Source organism: Theropithecus gelada, chromosome 1, assembly GCF_003255815.1.
Source record: "Theropithecus gelada isolate Dixy chromosome 1, Tgel_1.0, whole genome shotgun sequence".
In the NCBI taxonomy this organism is placed as follows: Eukaryota; Metazoa; Chordata; class Mammalia; order Primates; family Cercopithecidae; genus Theropithecus; species Theropithecus gelada.
Genome location: NC_037668.1, coordinates 210063211 through 210082062, shown reverse-complemented (window position 1 = coordinate 210082062; position 18852 = coordinate 210063211). Strand labels below are relative to the sequence as shown.

Sequence of the window (18852 nt, the reverse complement as noted above, 5' to 3'; positions counted from 1 at the left end):
CCTGTCTAAAATAAAAGGGAGAGCAGCCCTTGCTTCATCACACTGTTGTTCTGAGGATGTGATCCATGAAAAGCCTTCGCCATAAAGCCTGGCACAGAGGAAGCACTCAGACATTAGCTCTTACTGTGATGACTGCTCGCACAGTGCACCTTCAACTGCGCAATTGCATTTAATAAATAAAGCAGGAAAACGGAATAAAAGGATCGCTTTATTGGGTTGATACGGAAAGGTACTTCTCTCCCAAATCAGTTCAAAGCAGTAAAAGCTGTGGACAACCTGCACTTGCTAGGTTTAACCAGGCCTGAGACTAGGCTTCTTTTTGTTTGTTTGTTTTTGAGACGGAGTCTCGCTCTGTCGCCCAGCCTGGAGTGCAGTGGCCGGATCTCAGCTCACTGCAAGCTCTGCCTCCCGGGTTTACGCCATTCTCCTGCCTCAGCCTCCTGAGTAGCTGGGACTATACAGGCGCCCGCCACCTCGCCCGGCTAGTTTTTTGTATTTTTTAGTAGAGACGGGGTTTCACCGGGTTAGCCAGGATGGTCTCAATCTCCTGACGTCATGATCCGCCCGTCTCGGCCTCCCAAAGTGCTGGGATTACAGGCTTGAGCCACCGCGCCCAGCCAGGACTAGGCTTCTTATGAAGCAGGTTCACTCAGGCCTGTGGAGTCCATTAACAACAGGTGGTAACTAGGGTTTCAGTGGGGCAGTCAGACTCTGTGGACTGGTAAATCTGGGCACGTTTGGGTGAGTACGCTGTGACTGCTTTCACAGGCTGAGGGGAGAGTCACATTCGGCCTGCCTCTCCCTCTTGCTTTGCTTTAAAGGCTGCTTGGTTCTCATCCTTTTCGAGCCCCAAGGTCATGGGCTCCCCTGGAGGCTAAGTTCATGCCCCTGCTTACTACCCAGGGCTGCTTCCTCTGGTTGCTACATTGCATACTCCACTGGGGGACCTGGAGACCCAAGACAAGACTCCAAACACCACAATGCAAGACAAGCCACTGCAGGGCCCTGGCCCAGGGCAAAGGAGCAGGTTTAGGCATGAAGGAGGAAGTAAGGGCACTGAGCTTTGGGGCCTTTGCTGAGGGCTACTAGCATTCGGAGGGGGGTTTTTCATGTGCTTTGGAGTAATCGATTAATTCTGGTCTTTCATTTTCTGAGACCTGTACTCTAGATGGGGACAGTCTGAGCCATGCAGTTGTCCACATCTAGGAAGGCACCTTGCTGGAGATGGAAGGGGGTGCTGAGGGGCTGCTGTTGGGTCTGGGCTTCTTAGAGTGCTCCTTGGAGGCACATGTCTTGGCCAAGCCACAAGCCCAGGCTCCAGACCAGGCACCCAGCAGGTCCAGTGCTGCTGGCTGGAACCTAGTGCTGGGTGGAAGTTGGGATGGGGGTGGGACTGAATTAGGCCCCTTTAGGTAATTTCTCTGGGGGAGAAGTTGATGAGGCATGAGGACAATGAAATCAATGAAATGCATGAACCCCAATATTAGAACTTTTAGTTGTATCCACTCTGCCTCTTAACTTTGGGGTGAAATTCTTCAGCTGCTATTCTCATTCTTCTGTATAAAACAAAGTGGTTTTTCTCTTTTCTTCTCCTCTTCCTCCTCCTTTCTTCTTCTTCTTTTTTTTTTTTTTTAATAGAAATGGGGTCTTACTATTTGCCCAGGCTGGTCTTGAACTCCTGGCCTCAAGGGATCTTCCCGTCTCATCCTCCCAAGGTGCTGGGATTACAGGTGTGAACCTGTAAAAAGTGATTTTTTTTTAAATTGTGGTAAAATATGCATAATATAAGTATCATTGTAACTATTTTAAGTGTACAATTCAGTGGCATTAAGTACATTCATACTATTGTACAACCATCACCACTATTCATTCCCAGAACCTTTTATCATCAAAACAGAAACTCTACAACCAAAACAGTAACTCCCCATTCCTTTCTCTTCCCAGCCACAGCTAATCTTTGTTATACTTTCTGTCCCTATGTATTTGCCTATTCTAGGTACCTCATATAAGTGGAATCATACAATATTTGTCCCTTTGTGTCCGCCTTGTTTAACTTAGCATAATGTCCTCCAGGTTTATCCATGTTGTGGCATACTTCAGAATCTCTTTCCTTGGCCCGGTGCAGTGGCTCGCCTGTAATCCCAGCACTTTGGGAGGCCAAGGCAGGAAGATTACTTGAGCCCAGGAGTTGGAGACCAGCCTGGGAAATACAGCAATCCTGTCTCTACAAAAAATTTTTTAAAAATTACCTGGGAGTTGCAGCACCACTGCACTCTAGCCTGGGTGATAGAGTAAGACCGTGTCTCCAAAAAAAAAAAAAACCAAAAAAGAAGAAGAAAAAAAGAAAGTCCTTTTTAAGGCTGAAAAATATTCTATTGTATGTCTATATCACATTTAGTTGACCTATTCATCTGTTGTTGGCTGAAAATGATTTTTGAACAACTAGGCATTTCATTTCCAAGATCCCTAAATGTTTTAAAAATATATAATAGCCTTTCATGTAAGTAATGTCTTCTCTTAAATTTGGAGACTATATACTTTTTAAATATATAAAGCCCTGCCTTGTTTGCTCCATTAACTCTGTTTTCTCCTGAGTAAGAAATTCCCTTTATTTTCTGTTCTCTAGTGTCAGCTTGCCCCAGGTATTCAGTAAGTTTAGACCATGGGCTTATCTTTTGGGATCAGAGTCCGCATAGAGTGTCTGTTGCGCTTATTTGTACACCTTCTTGGGAGAGGGGCGGTGAGAGTCTACAGAGGCAACAGAGACTTATGTCCTCACCAATTTCTGGTTGGAATGAGGGGGAAGCAGAATGTGCTGTCCACCCTTACAACTCCAGCCTAGAGGTAGATCCCCTCCCACTTCTCACTCCAGGCCCAGAAGAGAGGGAAGAACCCAGGTGCCGGGACTACCTTTGCTTCAGTTTCCCAACTAATTGGCTTGGCTGTTGTCCCAGGGCCCCCTCCTGTGATGTTTCCTCCCACCTCCGTTTCCACAGGTGTAAAAATGGGCATGAAAGCAGAAAGAATGTTTCCAACAGATTAACGTTAAATTCTTATCATGTTTTCTTCAGTATATATATGTTTTAATCAGGTGGGTAATGTGCTGACGTAGTAACAAAGTTTTGAATCAAGAAGTTCCCCTGACCCCTTCGTGAGCAGGAACTGGAGTGCAGCTGCTGGAAGTAGCTGGCTGCTTCCACGCAGGCGGGAGTGAACTCTGCTCACTTGAACCCACCGCACTCGACCTCTCCCAGGAGGGAGCATGCGGGTGAGCAGGTGCAGGAGCCGGGGTGACTGCTTTTGGGCGCTGGCAGGAATGAACTTTATACCACCCCCATGGCAGCCTCTAGGGGTGCGCCCACAACCCCTGAAGCCCCAGAAGGAGTGTTACAGTCAGTGCTCTTTTAGCCTTGCTCTCCACAGACAGCTTAAGTGTTAACAGCTCAGTGGAGGGTCAGTGTGACAGCCTTTCACACCTGTACCGAGTTCTTGTCCAGCATCCAGAAGGAATGAGGTCACACAAACAAGTTGGAGATGGTAAATGCAGGGGATTTTATTGTCGATGAAAACAGCTCTCAGCAGGAAGAGGAGCTGAAAAGGGGATGGAGCAGGAAGGTAATCTTCCCCCAGAGTCTGGCCGCCCTCAGCTAGACTCCTCTCCAGAGCTACACGGTCAAGCTGTCCCTCTGAAGTCAAGCCACTTCTCTCTGATGTTCAGTCATAATCTCCGACATCCATCTGCTTCCGCTCTTCTCTGCCCGCAGAGTCTGGGGTTCTTATAGGCACAGGATCGGGGATGGAACGGGCCATGGGGGTTTTGGAAAAGGCAACATTTGAGTGTGAAAACAGGGATGTCAGTTCTCACTTTGGGCTGCGGTTCCAGGCTTGAGGGTGGGGCCCTTGCCAGGGACCCACTGTCTTCTGCCCAGAATTTCCCTGCCTCCTGTCCCTATCAGTTTGAGGGAGGCACATTTCATACATGTGTGTGAAACCTCAGTCATCATGCTTATGAGTTACAAAAGGATCTAGTATTTCCATTAGAGAGAATCTTTTCTAGGAATATCAAAGAAACCACATGTATCCATGTACACATGGGAACTATAATGTATCCATGGTGCATATATGTGCCTGTGTGATTTTGAGAAATGCTATATAAAAAGGAGTAGTGATTTTAAAATTATGGGTTTTTGTTTTTGTTTTTGAGACAGAGTCTTGCTCTGTTGCCCAGGCTGGAGTGCAGTGGTGTGATCTTGGCTCACTGCAGCCCCCACCTCCCAGGTTCATGTGACTCTCCTGCCTCAGCTTCCTGAATAACTGGGACTACAGGCATGTGCCACCACACCCAGGTAATTTTTTGTATTTTTAGTAGAGACGGAGTTTCACCATGGTGACCAGGCTGGTCTTGAACTGCTGGCCTCAAATGATCCACCTACCTTGGCCTCCCAAAGTGCTGAGATTACAGGTATGAGCCACCGTGCCCAGCCTGAAATTGTGTTCTAAATGTGAAATTATTTGGATGTATTTATTTGGAAAATGAGGCACTAAAAAGTAATTTCTGTGTTGCCAGGAACTGAAGGGTCATACTGCAACTTAAACTAACAATAAAATGATAATCCATTCTTCTTAGGTAAAACAAATTCTCTTAAAGCTGTATAAATAACATGAGCTACTTCAACAAATAAAGAACATTGGTCCAATATAATTATTAAATTAGTTCTTATCTGGGCAACAATTACAATTTTAAAATTGAACCAGTGTTTTTTAACGGAGAACTTCTTTGTGGGTAAAAATTTGTTAACCCTCTGCAAATATTGGTTAGGAAAAAAAGACAAATATGAAATTTCTGAACCTCATAGATGAACTTATGAAAAATAAGAGTAAATGATGAGGGAACAGAAGGCTTCAAACTAACAAGGTTTTTGTGGTACAGTATCCCTATGTTATTATTTATTTATTTATTGAGATGAAGACTCACTCTGTCACCCAGGCTGGAATGCAGTGGCACGATCTCGGTTCACTGCAACCTTCGGCTCCCAGGTTCAAGCGATTCTCCTGCCTCAGCCTCCCGAGTAGCTGGGATTACAGGCATGCGCCACGATGCCCAGCTAATTTTTGTATTTTTTGTACAGATGAGGTTTCGCCATGTTGGCCAGGCTGGTCTTGAACTCCTGCCCTCAAGTGATCCACCCGCCTCGGCCTTCCAAAGTGCTGGGATTACAGGTGTGAGCCACGGCTCTATTTAAAATAGAGCCACTCTATTTTAAATTACCATAATTTTTGGTTGAATACATTGTTGTAAGCCATTATAAAGTCTAGCTGTTTGTAAGCCTGCATTCAAGACAGCAGCGGGTAGTAGAGTTCCCAGGCTTTCCAGTGAGGCTCAGTTCAGAATTACCAATGCCAGGATCAGATTTTGTTCAGATTATGAAGTGTAATCACTCCTTTTCCTTATTCCCATTTTTCCCTTTTCTTCTCGGCTGGAGGGAATATTTGCTTCAAGGGTACTACATATTTGTGTCTGGCTTCTGAGAGAGGGAAAGAACTTTTTACAAAATGACCCAGAAATGAAAAATTTTAAATCATTATAAGGAGGTTCATTCAGCCCATCTTTTATGATGTAGCTATATAATCTATTAAAGAGGTAGAATAGTCTTGAGGACCTATAACCAGAACTGAATGAACCAAGAACTGTGATCTATCAAAGGAACCAAGGCGATCTATCAAGTCAACCAAGGTGACTTGGGTCTGAGTCTTCTAGGGAGCTCTTCTCACTACAAACACGCCAACAAAGACCACAATGCGTCCAGCAAACACTTTAACTGGCATTACTGTTAGTGCTGTCTGTGAACTACCTACCTGCAACATTGGAAGAGCCAATGATTTCCTTAACTCTATATAACAAATCAAATAACATATTGCTGTTTTGAATAATCTACCCACATTCATATCCACATTTATGGATATGTAGACTTCAAAGACAACATAGAATACTGCTTAAGCACGCAAGTAGAGAGCCATTAGTATATACTTTCCAAATCCCTCCCCGTCTGGCTGCCTTCTGTATCCGGTAGAATATTGAGCACTGTGCAGGTGCAGTGGCTCATGCCTGTAATTCCAACATTTTGGGAGGCCGAGTCAGGCAGATCACAAAGTCAAGAGATCAAGACCATCCTGGCCAACATAGTGAAACCCCATCTCTACTAAAAATACAAAAATTAGCTGGGCATGGTGGTGCGTGCCTGTAGTCCCACCTACTCGGGAGGCTGGAGCAGGAGAATCGCTTGAACCTGGGAGGCAGAGGTTGCAGTGAGCTGAGATGGCACCCAAAAAAAAAACCAAAAGGAAAAGAACAAACAACTTTCCGGCCATGTGGGGTGGCTCACGCCTGTCATCCCAGCACTTTGCGAGGCCGAAGCAGGCGGATCACGAGGTTAGGAGTTCAAGACCAGTCTGGCCAACATGGTGAAAATCCATCTGTACTAAAAATACAAAAAATTAGCCAGGTGTGGTGGTGTCACCTGTAATCCTAGCTACTCAGGAGGCTGAGACAGGAGAATCACATGAACCCAGGAGGCGGAGGTTGCAGTGAGCTGAGTTCGTGTCGTTGTACTCCAGCCCGAGGGACAGTGCAAGACTCAAAAAAACAAAAAAGAATATTGAGCACTGCATTCATACCCTAAGTATGGGCTACTTTCTCAGAGCTAGTTTCTCCATAGAGATAACCATGAAGGCCAATCTGCATGTCCATTTGACAAATATCTGTAGACCGACTACTTATTTGTTAGTCTCCTGACCTGGGGCTGGGCATTCAGTTGTGACCAAACAGACCCTGTCCTTGCCTTTGTGGACATTAAGGTTTTGTCATCTGGGTTTATTTTTGCAATTCACAATCCAAAATATGGTTCCATTTATAGTCCTGTTCTTTTATTATGAAGTTGGATCCTCCAACGAAGTTTGGATGAGCCTTGAAATGAAAAGTACCTGGATATAGCAAGGAGTCAGCACCACCAAATGCTGTTATTTCACTTTACTTGTACATCAGCTTTATAAGGCTTAGGGAAGGCAAGAATTATCACACTCACTTTACAGATGAAGATATCTAAAAAGAAAGATTAGATGACCTGACTCAAGTCACTTGGTGGTAGAAGAAGGACTGGAAGTTTGGTTTCCTATAGACAGGTTACCAGTAAGTAGCATCACTGTTCTTTTCTCTTACTGAACAAAGTCTTCTTTCTACTTTCCCCAAAGGGCCCAACTTCCCATGAAAACAAAGATTCTAGTGCATCCCAGTGGACACTAAGCATTATCAGGACTAGTGTTCCTTAAGTCCCTTTAGTAAGTCTTATCAAATTGCCACTTCAATAAATTTTTTTTAGAGACTTCCCAAGTTCCGAAAATCTGAACTTAGGGCTGTTTCCTAGAGAGTTGGTAGTAAACTTTTAAGAACAAGCAAAGGGCCTATAGATATAATACTTAAAAGATTAACTCTGTTTGAAAATATGCATATATACATGCACATCTGTTCCCATCCTATCTTTATCTCTCGCTGTAGATATTCAGTGTCATCACTAACTTTATTTCACAGATAAGGTAGCTGTATAAATGTATGTGGCTGACTGCCACTACTACTACTTGAGACTGTCACTACAGCAGTTACTACCATTACTTTTGAGACCATCATTATGACTGAACGAAGGGATGAACTAGAAAAAACAATTTAAAACAAAAGTAACTATTTTAAGGAAGGACTAGCATGGGGAAGAAGAGAGCTCCCTGCTTCTAGTGAGTAAAGGCAGTCCCCCAAACTTCTACAGCTCTTCCTATTTATTGGGTAACAAGAGCAGGGAGGAGGAGGTAATGATTGATCAGCTGCTTAATTGTTCATATTGTTACTGACAGGCTTCAATTATGCCTAATCATAAGAAACATTTGTGCCTCCAACAAATGTACATTTCAATAAACATTTAAAATGTACCTACATTTTTGCAAGCATATCACACTGATTTCATTTGTCCATATTTTCTAACCGGATCTTATCCACATGCATACAAACGCCATATGGAGTTTTTAATCATCGTTCAACTTTTAACAATTTTGTATTGATTTTCTGAGACAGGGTTTTACTCTGTCACGCAGGTTGGAGTGCAGTGGTGTGATCATGGTTCACTGCAGCCATGAACCCCTGGGCTCAAGCAGTCCTCCCACTTCAGCTTGGCTGAAGTAGCCTGGCTAAAGGGACACACCACCACACGTGACTAATTTTCAAAATTTTGTAGAGACGCAGTCTTGCTCTGTTGCCCAGGCTGGTCTCTAGCTCCTGGGCTCAAGCGATCTTCCTGCCTCAGCCTCCCACAGCACTGAGAGTACAGGTATTAGCCACTATGCCCAGCTTCAACTTCTATTTTTTTAAAAAATATGTAAATAATATTACCTTAATTGCCTTATGGTCATTTTATTCACTTTAAAATTTTTGATTGATCTAAAGGAAGGAAAATCAAAGACCATTGCTTCATACTTGAACCCTCAACTGAAGGATTACATCTCCATAAAACATTCTTTCCTGGCTGGGCGCGGTGGCTCACACCTGTAATCCCAACATTTTGGGAGGCCAAGGCAGGCGGATCACCTGAGGTCGGGAGTTCGAGATCAGCCTGACTAAAATGGAGAAATCCCGTCTCTACTAAAAATACAAAAAATTAGCCAGGCATGGTGGTGCATGCCTGTAATTCCAGCTACTCGGGAGGCTGAGGCAGGAGAATCGCTTGAACTCAAGAGGTGGAGGCTGCGGTGAGCCGAGATAGCACCATTGCACTCCAGCCTGGGCAACAAGAGTGAAACTCCATCTCAAAAACAACAAAAACAACAACAACAACTTCTCTCCTTCATGGGTCATAGGAAGTCGAAGAGAGACGCGCACCAGTTTTGCCTTTCAGCATGGGAAGTACTTACAGATGAGAATCATGTGGAAGAACAAGAAAAAAATTTTGGGGGGATGGGAAGGACTCATTTAAAACAAGTCTCAGCTTAAGTTTATTTTTTTTTTAATTTAAAAAGGAAAAATTGATTCAAATTCTCATTCACAACACAGAAAATCCTATAAAAGTGGTAAATACAGTAGAGCATATTATTTTCTTTTTCTTTTTTTTTTTTTTTTTTTTTTTGATACAGAGTTTCGCTCTTGTAGGCCAGGCTGGAGTGCAATGGCACAGTCGTGGCTCATTACAACCTCCACCTTCTGGGTTCAAGTGATTCTCCTGCCTCAGCCTCCCAAGTAGCTGGGATTACAGGCATCTGCCACCACACCTGGCTAATTTTTGTAATTTTAGTAGAGATGGGTTTCACCATGTTGGCCAGGCTGGTCTCAAGGTCCTGAACTCTGGTGATTCGCCCTCCTTGGCCTCCCAAAGTGCTGGGATTACAGGCATGAGCCACTGCGCCTGGCCAACATAATTATATTTTAAATATAATGACAGTGATGGATGAGACACTCACTCTGGGATGAGAAGATTGTCTTCAAAATCTGCAAAGTCCAAATGTTGCTAATGCTGGTGCTATGAATGTTGGAAGAAATGGTGTACTGATATCCCAAGACAGTCCAATGACTTTTCTCCCAAATAGTTATTTATGACACTAATATTCAGATGCTTTAAAATATTTCTTTAGTAAACAATTATATTAAAATAACCCCACAATAACTAGTTCCCTTCATCTCAACACCAGCTTTTGTTCGTTTCAAGTTTCAATCTTTGAGTCAGAAAGTTTTTCTCACTTTTTTTTTTTTTTTTGAGACAGTATCACTCTGTCACCCAGACTGGAGTGCAGTGATGTGATCTCAGCTCACTGCAGTATCTGCCTGCCAGGTTCAGGCAACTCTCCTGCCTCAGCCTCCCAAGTAGCTGGGATTACAGGCACGCACCACCATGCCCAGCTAATTTTTTATATTTTTAGTAGAGAGGAGGTTTTGCTATGTTGGCCAGGCTGGTCTCACACTCCTGACCTCAAGTGAATCGCCCGCCTCAGCCTCCCAAAGTGCTGGGATTACTGGCTTGAGCCACAACGCCCGTTCACTTGCGCGCTCTCTCTCTCTCTCTCTCTCTCTCTCTCTCTATATATATATATATATATATATGTGTGTATTTTAAAGTATACTACATTCCTGTTTCTTGGGCATTATTATATGTAGTCTAGTCTAGTTTATTTCATGAGTATGAGGACTGTGACTTCTGATGGTTCCATTCACTCAATCCAGTTCAAACTATTGAATGTGGGAGGACAGGACAATGGGCCACTCACTGAGTTGCTGACACTGATGTTCATACTAAAAATAGAAAGGGACTGTTCTAAAATGTTTCAAATAGGTCAGAAAAAGTGTTTTTCGTTTGTTGGTTGGTTGAAAAAAAGCTCAGTACAGCTCTGTTTTTTAGGTGGAATCATGAAAGTCAAGGTTGAAAAACTCTTAAAACCCACATGGCCCAATCATTCATTTTGATGCCTAAACCCCCTATAACATCCCTGAGAAGTGGCTGTCTACCCTTTACTTATCTCTAGTGGCAGGGGAGGGTCTATTCCTCCGCATCATAGAAATTAACAAACAAGAACACATTAGTAGGTTTCCATTAAAAAATGATTAAGAAAGGGCCAGGCGTGGTGGCTCATGCCTGTAATCCCAGCATTTTGGGAGGCCAAAGCAGGCAGATCATGAGGTCAGGAGTTCGAGACCAGCCTGACCAACATGGTGAAACCCTGTCTCTACTAAAAATACAAAAATTAGCCAGGCGTGATGGCGCGTGCCTGTAATCCCAGCTACTCAGGAGGCTGAGGCAGGAGAATTGCTTGAACCTGGGAGGTGGAGGTTGCAACGAGCCAAGATTGCACCACTGCACTCCAGCCAGGCGATAGAGCGAGACTCTGTCTAAAAAAAAAAAAAAAAGATTAAGAATTGAATGCAACTTTTCAGGACAGTACGGGGATTTTTTAGTTGTCACTCAAAACATATCAGAGCTGTTTTTTACATGCGGAAATGCAGGTGGCATAGACACCTTATGCAGCAGGCTGAGGTGTAGAGAATTCTAAGCCAATTCTGGTCTGAAGCACTTCAGAGGTGACCATACAGAATGATGTGGGAAGTCATGGCTGTAGGGTGCTATTCCAAAGACACCTAAGGAAAATCATTGTCTCTCTGTCTGGGCTGCTATAACAGAAATACCATAGACTACATAGCTTAAACAGCAAATATTTATTTCTCACAGTTCTGGAGGCTGGGAGTCCAAGATCAATGTGCCAGATTCAGTGTCTGGTGAAGGCCCACTTCCTAGTTCATAGACCGCCATCTTCTCTCTGGGTCCTCATATAAAGAAGAGATGAAGGAGCTCTCTGCAGTCTCTTTCATAAGGACACTAATCCCATTCATGAAAGCTCAACTCTCATGACTTAATTACCTCCCAAAGGCCCCACTTCTAAATACCATCATTTTAGTGTGCGTACATTTTGGGAGGCTACACAAGTAGTCTACAGCAGTCATTGTATCTTAATTTTCTTCCATAACCTTGACAGTGCTACAGAGATTTTTCTTATCTCTGATTTCACTTAAGCCATCTGGATTGCTGCAAGATTTAAAATCCCACTTTCCTGGTTCATAGTTTTGGTCAGAATATTGAGTTGATGATCATTAATGTTTTGTAAGATAACTGGGCACCACTACCCATCAGTTCTTTTTCTCTTGAAAGCACATCATGCAGACAGAATGAAGAGAAACCATTTTAAGCTAATGAATTTGATGTTTTGTTTTAATCTACATGGTTAGAATGAATTCCAGCTCTATGGACTTTTCCATTTGTGAGATAAACCTCTAGGTAGTAAGGTTTATTTTAAAATTATTTCACTGGGGCAAAGAGGAATGAAAAGGTAGAGTGCAGGGGATTTTTAAGGCAGTGAAAACTATTCTGTGTGATTCTACAACAGTAGATACACATTATTAAACACTTGTCAAAACCCACAGGATGGGCCGGGCGCAGTGGCTCACACCTGTAATCTCAGCACTTTGGGAGGCCGAGGTGAGTGGATCATTTGAGGTCAGGAGTTCAAGACCAGCCTGGCCAACATGGTGAAACCCTGTCTCTACTAAAAATGCAAAAATTAGGTGTGGTGGTGCCCTCCTGTAATCCCAGCTACTCGAGAGGCTGAGGCAGGAGAATCGCTTGAATTCGGGATGTGGAGGTTGCAGTGAGCCGAGATCCCGCCATTGCACTCCAGCCTAGGTTACAGAGCCAGACTCCATCTCAAAACAAAACAAAACAAAAAAACTCCACAGGATATATAATACAAAGAGTTAACCCGAACGTAAACTATGAACTTGATAATGATGTGTCAATGCTGCTTAATTGATTGTAACAAATGTACCACGGTGGTGGTGAAGTTGACTGTAGGGAGGCAGTGTGTGCAGGGCAGGGTTATAGGGAAACTCTCTGTACTTTCCACTTAACTTTGCTATGAGACTAAAACTGCTCTAAAAGATAAAGTCTATTTTTAAAAAATGACTACACAAAGCTTTCAGATATAAACATATGGTTTCGAATAAGCACACCTGATTTTCAAAAATGTTTTATTAAAAGTCTTAGAGCCTTTTTTTTTGATAAATCAGTAAATTTTTATGTATGGTGATTTCAGAAGTACAGTGAAGTCATTTGGTAGGAAAACCTCTTTGGTAAGTTACTTCGTATGGTGAAGAATCGCTCTAATATGGTTGTATGATAAATCCAGGGATCCCTTTTAAAGGCACCACCAGGAACATCAGACTTTAAAACATCATTAAAACAGTGTCTGGGCCAGGCACGGTGGCTCAGGCCTGTAATCCCAGCACTTTGGGAGGCTGCGGTGGGTGGATCACGAAGTCAGGAGTTCAAGATCGGCCTGGCCAAGATGGTGAAACCCCGTCTCTACTAAAAATACAAAAATTAGCCCGGTGTGTTGGCGGGCACCTGTAATCCCAGCTACTTGGGAGTCTGAAGCAGAGAACTGCTTGAACCTGGGAGGCGGAGGTTGCAGTGAGCCAAGATCGTGCCACTGCACTCCAGCCTGGGCAACAGAGTGGGACTCTCTCAAAAACAAAACAAAAAAACAAAACTAAAAAAAAAAACAGTATCTGAAAATTGGGGAGAAGATACTCCCAAATAATTATAATCTGAATTAGTTGGACATTTTCTCTCTGTTTTCTGATTGTTTTATAACTTGGTGGCAATGCAGACTGTTGAAAATATTCCTAAGAAATAGCGAGATGATTTCATTGGATAACAGAATAGAAAGCAAATCCCTAGAATCACGGGAAAAAGGAGACACATAAAATGGCCTTTTTCATTCTTGGGGACTAGAACGATTCTCTCATGTAAGTTTACTATGGTGGCTCATCCTGCTCCTGTGGGTGACTGTGGGTTATTAATAAACAAGAATTCCACTAGGATTCCAACCTTGAGAAGTATTAGGTAAGAGGCACTTGTAATGCCTTGCAGATTATATCATAAGCTTGTCTTTTCCAGAAAAAGAGCACAGTATGTTTAAATACAATTCTAAACGCAAGGCCATCCTGCTCAAGTAGAAGAAAAAGATCCTTGAAGAATGTGTATCTCTGAGAGATCATCAAAAGTCCCTAAATGGAACAATGGAAATTATATAAAATAAAACCAGCAAGCAGATGATTCTGTTAAGGCCAAGTAGAATCCAAATCTGAGTCCAGAAAGAATAACATACAGGAGGTCAGGATCTTGCCTCACTGAGGCTGCACAATAAAAACCAGACTCTAGGCTGGGCGTGGTGGCTCACACCTGTAATCCCAGCACTTTGGGAGGCCGAGGCAGGTGGATCATGACGTCAAGAGATCAAGAGCATCCTGGCCAACATGGTGAAACCCCATCCCTACTAAAAATACAAAAATTAGCTGGGCACGGTGGTGCGTGCCTGTAATCCCAGCTACTTGGGAGGCTGAGGCAGGAGAATCACTTGAACCTGGGAGGCGGAGGTTGCAGTGAGCCAAGATCACGCCGCTGCACTCCAGCCTGGTGACAAGGTGAGACTCCATTTCAAACAACAACAACAACAACAAAAACAGACTTTCCTTGCAGGTGGGTGGGAAAGGGGGACAGTAAGGCAGCGGAGGCAGAGAAGCAGGAGCGGCACAAGGCACAGACGACGCATCTGACTGTAATCCATATACATACTCAACTGAACTCACGAAAAAGGATCTGAATGTAGAGAAACTAAACTTATTGAGGCTCCCAATGACATGGCATACAGACCAACAGAAGGGAAGAACTTAGTACCAGCAAAGAACCACCCACTCACCACCATGTCCAGCTGGGCTGTGTAGTCAGCCTTTTCCGACTTGCTGTCACCATCTCTGTGACCTTGGTCCTTTCTACTTCCTATGATGTTTGTGGTATTAGCTGTCGCTGTGATTTACCCTGGACCCTATGTGGAATGGAGTGGGTAAGGAGAGTAGGTAAAAGTCAAATGGTCCCAATGTGCCTCACAATTCTGTGGTTATGTGAAGGCTTTTTTTTTTTTTTTTTTTTTTCATTATAGAAGTTATGTGGGGGGTGGAAATTGGTAGAATTATGTTTCTAGTTTTTCCAATTATTTAGATTCTTTGTCACATCTTATATTAACTTCTAGCATAGTATCGTGTTTGTTATAGAAAAGGTTTTATCCAAACTATATCACCATGTCAACTCCTTTAGAAATAGAATGAATTCTAACTGGTTCAAGTTTATCAGCTTTAATGCTCTTAAGTGAAAATATTTGAGAATGACACAGCTGAGTAAATATTAAAGAAAAACAAGGAATACTTAAGGTAGGGTAACTAATAACAAGCCGCAGGCCAGACAAGTTCTTTGATTTTAACAACTTTTAATCCCTATTAATTATCAAAAGACAAGGGGAAGAAATCCCCTCAGTAAAATTCAGAAATCCAATCACCAAGCCAAAATTCCCCTATAACTACGTCACAGATGGAAATCCAGTTTTAAGAAACTGGCATGGTCAGTTGTTAACACACCAGTACTATCTGCAAACACAGTTGTTTAAACACAACAGATTGCCATTACTCAGCAGGTTCATTAATCACAATTCAGCTTGCTATTAGGAGAGAAAATTACTGGTGTTTTTAACTTCCATCCCATTACCTTGACTTTTATTTACAGCCATTCATCAACAATTTCCTCCTTCATTAGAAGTCACAAGTTAACCAAGCCATACAAAGAAACACAATAAAAAAAAACAATACATTTGATGATATCTTGAAAATGTAAATGCTTAGTGCAATTTTGTTAATTCACAAAGTTTCTTAAGCATTATGGCAATCTATTCAAGATAATTCTCAAGCCTTTGCTTCAGAATCCATTAGCTATAGACACTTCAAGTACTGCTTGAGGCAAACTCTAGCAGTGATGGTTTCCTGTAATGGGTCTCCACTAGTCTGAGGAGTCTGTTACTCCCTCAGTCTTTTTCATAGCCCCCAGATGCACCCCCGTTTAAAAAACCTTCCTTTGCTTTAATGGAAGACTGCCAGTTTCATTTTACTGCATTCTCCAGGAACATGCCTTCCTAACAAAGCCACTTCCCAGCCCCTCCACAAGACACGTTCAGGGGCCCCCACATTCAGGATTGGTTCTGAGATATTATCTCCTAAGATAAATTGAGATAGTAAACAATATCCAGTCAATGAACAAGTGTTTACTGACTATTGTTCTTAGGCAGTAACCACTAAAGGGAATACGGTACAAAAAGATAGAGTCTACTAAAACTTTGCACTCTAGATGGGCTATAATACACATACACAGTGGCACAGAAAAGCTCACTCTAATGCAGAGTGGCAGATTGCTAGTGCTACGTGAATACTGTGTGTAGGAACTGCCATAGGGCCCCACTGATTCACTTTGGACTACAGAGATGAAATGATTCGCCATCCTTCCACAGAAGAGGGGAACATGGAGTGGGAAGGGGGGAAGGGAAGCATAGAAATAAAGAGATGAGGGGAATCATTTCTATTTGAGAGTAAAACAGAGTCCATCTGTAATCAATGTAAATCTGTTTTTGTTTTTGTTTTTTTTCTGTTCTTCTGGCTTCTCAACATCAGTCTGTTTTTGTACATGGTGTCAGTGTGACTACACTTACAATACAAATAAGGTTAATCTTGATCAAAACACTTTTTGAAGCGGCTTCGTTGTCTGGGGTAAATACCCAGGATTCGTCATCTTGCGCCAGGAAGATGTAGGACAGGAACGCACACGAGGAGTTTAGGAACAGAGGCTTAATAGGCAAAAGAAAGAGAAAGGAGACCAGCTCTCCAGTGAGAGAGAGGTTTCTGCAAGGAAAGACCCGTGGGTGGTGGAGTGCGCTGGATTTTATAGTTTGGTTTGAGGAGGCGGTGTCTGACTTACATAGGGCCCACAGATTGGACGGATCAGGTGTGACATTTACATAGCGGGCAGGGAAGACTGGCCACCCCACCCTAATCTTATTATGCAAATGACCTTTCCACTTGACCAGGCCACTGCCAAAGAAAAGGGAAGTTGAGGCCTGTAATTTGAAGATGTCTAGTCCCAGGTAGCTTTTTTCCTGCCGGTATTCACCCCTGCAAGCTTCCAGCTTATCTTCTATTGTCTGCAGCTCGATTTTACACGCTGCTCTTTGTTAGAAAATGATTTGGGGGCTGCTTTTCGTTAAAAAGAAAAACCTTACTGAGGACTCCCATACCCTCACTATCTGCCTAAGTAGTTTCTTCTTAACTCCTCTGTCATTTTGACACTATCCGTTTGAAAAGCACACTGAGGTCATCCATAGTTGAGGCTGTTTGGCTTCATTTAGAATCATAGGAAATACAGTCATGGCTGGCCCTAGTGGAATGACCATCTATGTCCCTCTCAAGCTTGTTCAACCCGCCTTCTTCTGTCGTTGTTTTTAGTTTAGTTTTAGGCTTTTAGTGGCCTGAAGTCATAGTTTTAGTTTCTGTCTCTAGTGATAAGCAGAAAAGAGAGATGAAGAAGGGGCTTGTTAAAAGAAAAACTTCAGCCGAATTAAATTTAAAAGAGTTTAACTGAGCAATGAACTATTTCTGAATTGGGCGGCCCCCAGAATCACAGCGGGTTCAGAGAGACTCCCACGCAGCCACGTAGTGGAAGATTTATGGACAGCAAAAGGAAAGTGACCTGGAGGAAATGGAAGTGAGGTATAGAAACAACTGGATTGGTTACAGCTTGGCATTTGCCTTATTTGAACACGGTTCAAACAGTTGGCTCCATTTCTTTGCCCAAAACTTAGTGACTGGCACAAGTGTGGGCTATGGTTGGTTTATACCTCCAGTTGTTATAGTTCATGATGTACAGAAATATCTTTCGGCTGAAATTATATATGTAAGGAGGCAGCTTGAGGCTAAACTTAATAGGGTTTAGTGGCCCAACCAGAAACAAAAACTAAGAACCCATGACTGTATTCTCTCTCTCGGACACCCCTGTAACCCACTGTCATGGCCAAATCAATTACATATTATCATTGCTTACAATGAGGGAGTTGCGCTGATTGACATAGCTAGCCCTGCTCTATCTCAGATTAGGAAATATAAGAGGTTCATAAATTCTTCCATTCAAAAAATGTGGTCAGTTTTCCTGTACCTCACTTCCAGGTAATTAGGTTCATCTAACCTAGTTGATGATAGTTAATCATAAATTACATAAGCTACGATAGGCATACTGTTGCCATTTCTGGTCAGCCAGTGTCCCGATGCATGCTTTTTGGTATACCACAATCAAGACATCTGTGGGAACTGCAGCCGGCTGGCTCAGTGAGGCACAGGCAGTGGGGGAAAATGGCAGCAGCCATTCCACTGCAGGCGTGAACCCTGGAGCAGCTGCACAGTAAGCACTTGCCCAAGAAGGACTTTATCAAGTTTCTGCAGGACCACAATTCAGATTCGTTTCTTGCAGAACATAAATTATTAGGAAACATTTAAAATGTGGGCAAGACAGCTAACAAGGACCATTTGGTTACAGCCTACAACCATCTTTTTGAAACCGAGTGTTTCAAGGGTACCAATATGGTAAGTGTTTGCAAGTGAAAAATGTGACGCTTAATGAAGATAAACCCAAAGAAACCAAGTCTGAAGAGACTCTGGCTGAGAGTCCACCAAGATATGCAAAATCTGTTCTAAAAAAGGGAGATAAGGCGGGGCGCATTTGCTCATGCCTGAAATCCGAGCACTTTGGGAGGCCGAGGCGGGCGGATCACCTGAGGTCGGGAGTTCGAGACCAGCCTGACCAACATAGAGAAATCCAGTCTCTACTAAAAATACAAAATTTGCCGGCTGTGGTGGCACATGTTTATAATCCCAGCTACTCGGGAAGGCTGAGGCAGGAGAATCACTTGATCTCAGGAGGTGGAGGTTGTGGTGAGTTGAGATCGCGCCACTGCACTCCAGCCTCCAGCCTGGGCAACAAGAGCGAAACTCCATCTCCAAAGAAAAAAAAAAAAAGGGAGATGAACAGCAGTAGTGAATAACATCTCTCCTTTTTGGGAGATGGGGAGATGTTGTTCATGGCTGGTATACAGGAACACTACAAGATGGGACTGTTTTTGATACTAACATTCAAACAAACTCAAAAAAGAAAATACTAAGCCTTTAAGTTTTAAGGTGAAAGTGGCAAAGTTATCACAGGATGGGATGAAGCACTCTTGACTGGGTAAAAGAGATAAGCCTCAATCGAAGAGTGAAGCAGAATGGGCTTATGGAAAGAAAGTGCAGCCTGATGCCAAATTCCACCAAATGCAAAGTTCGTTTCTGAAGTGGAATTGGTGGATACTGATTGA

General features: G+C 43.0%; 2 pseudogenes; one reads left to right on the top strand and one right to left on the bottom strand.

The window, feature by feature from the left end:
* Positions 1-3953: 3953 nt before the first annotated feature.
* LOC112616576 lies at positions 3954-4025 on the bottom strand (annotated as a pseudogene).
* Positions 4026-17854: 13829 nt separating this feature from the next.
* Positions 17855-18852, top strand: LOC112612216 (annotated as a pseudogene).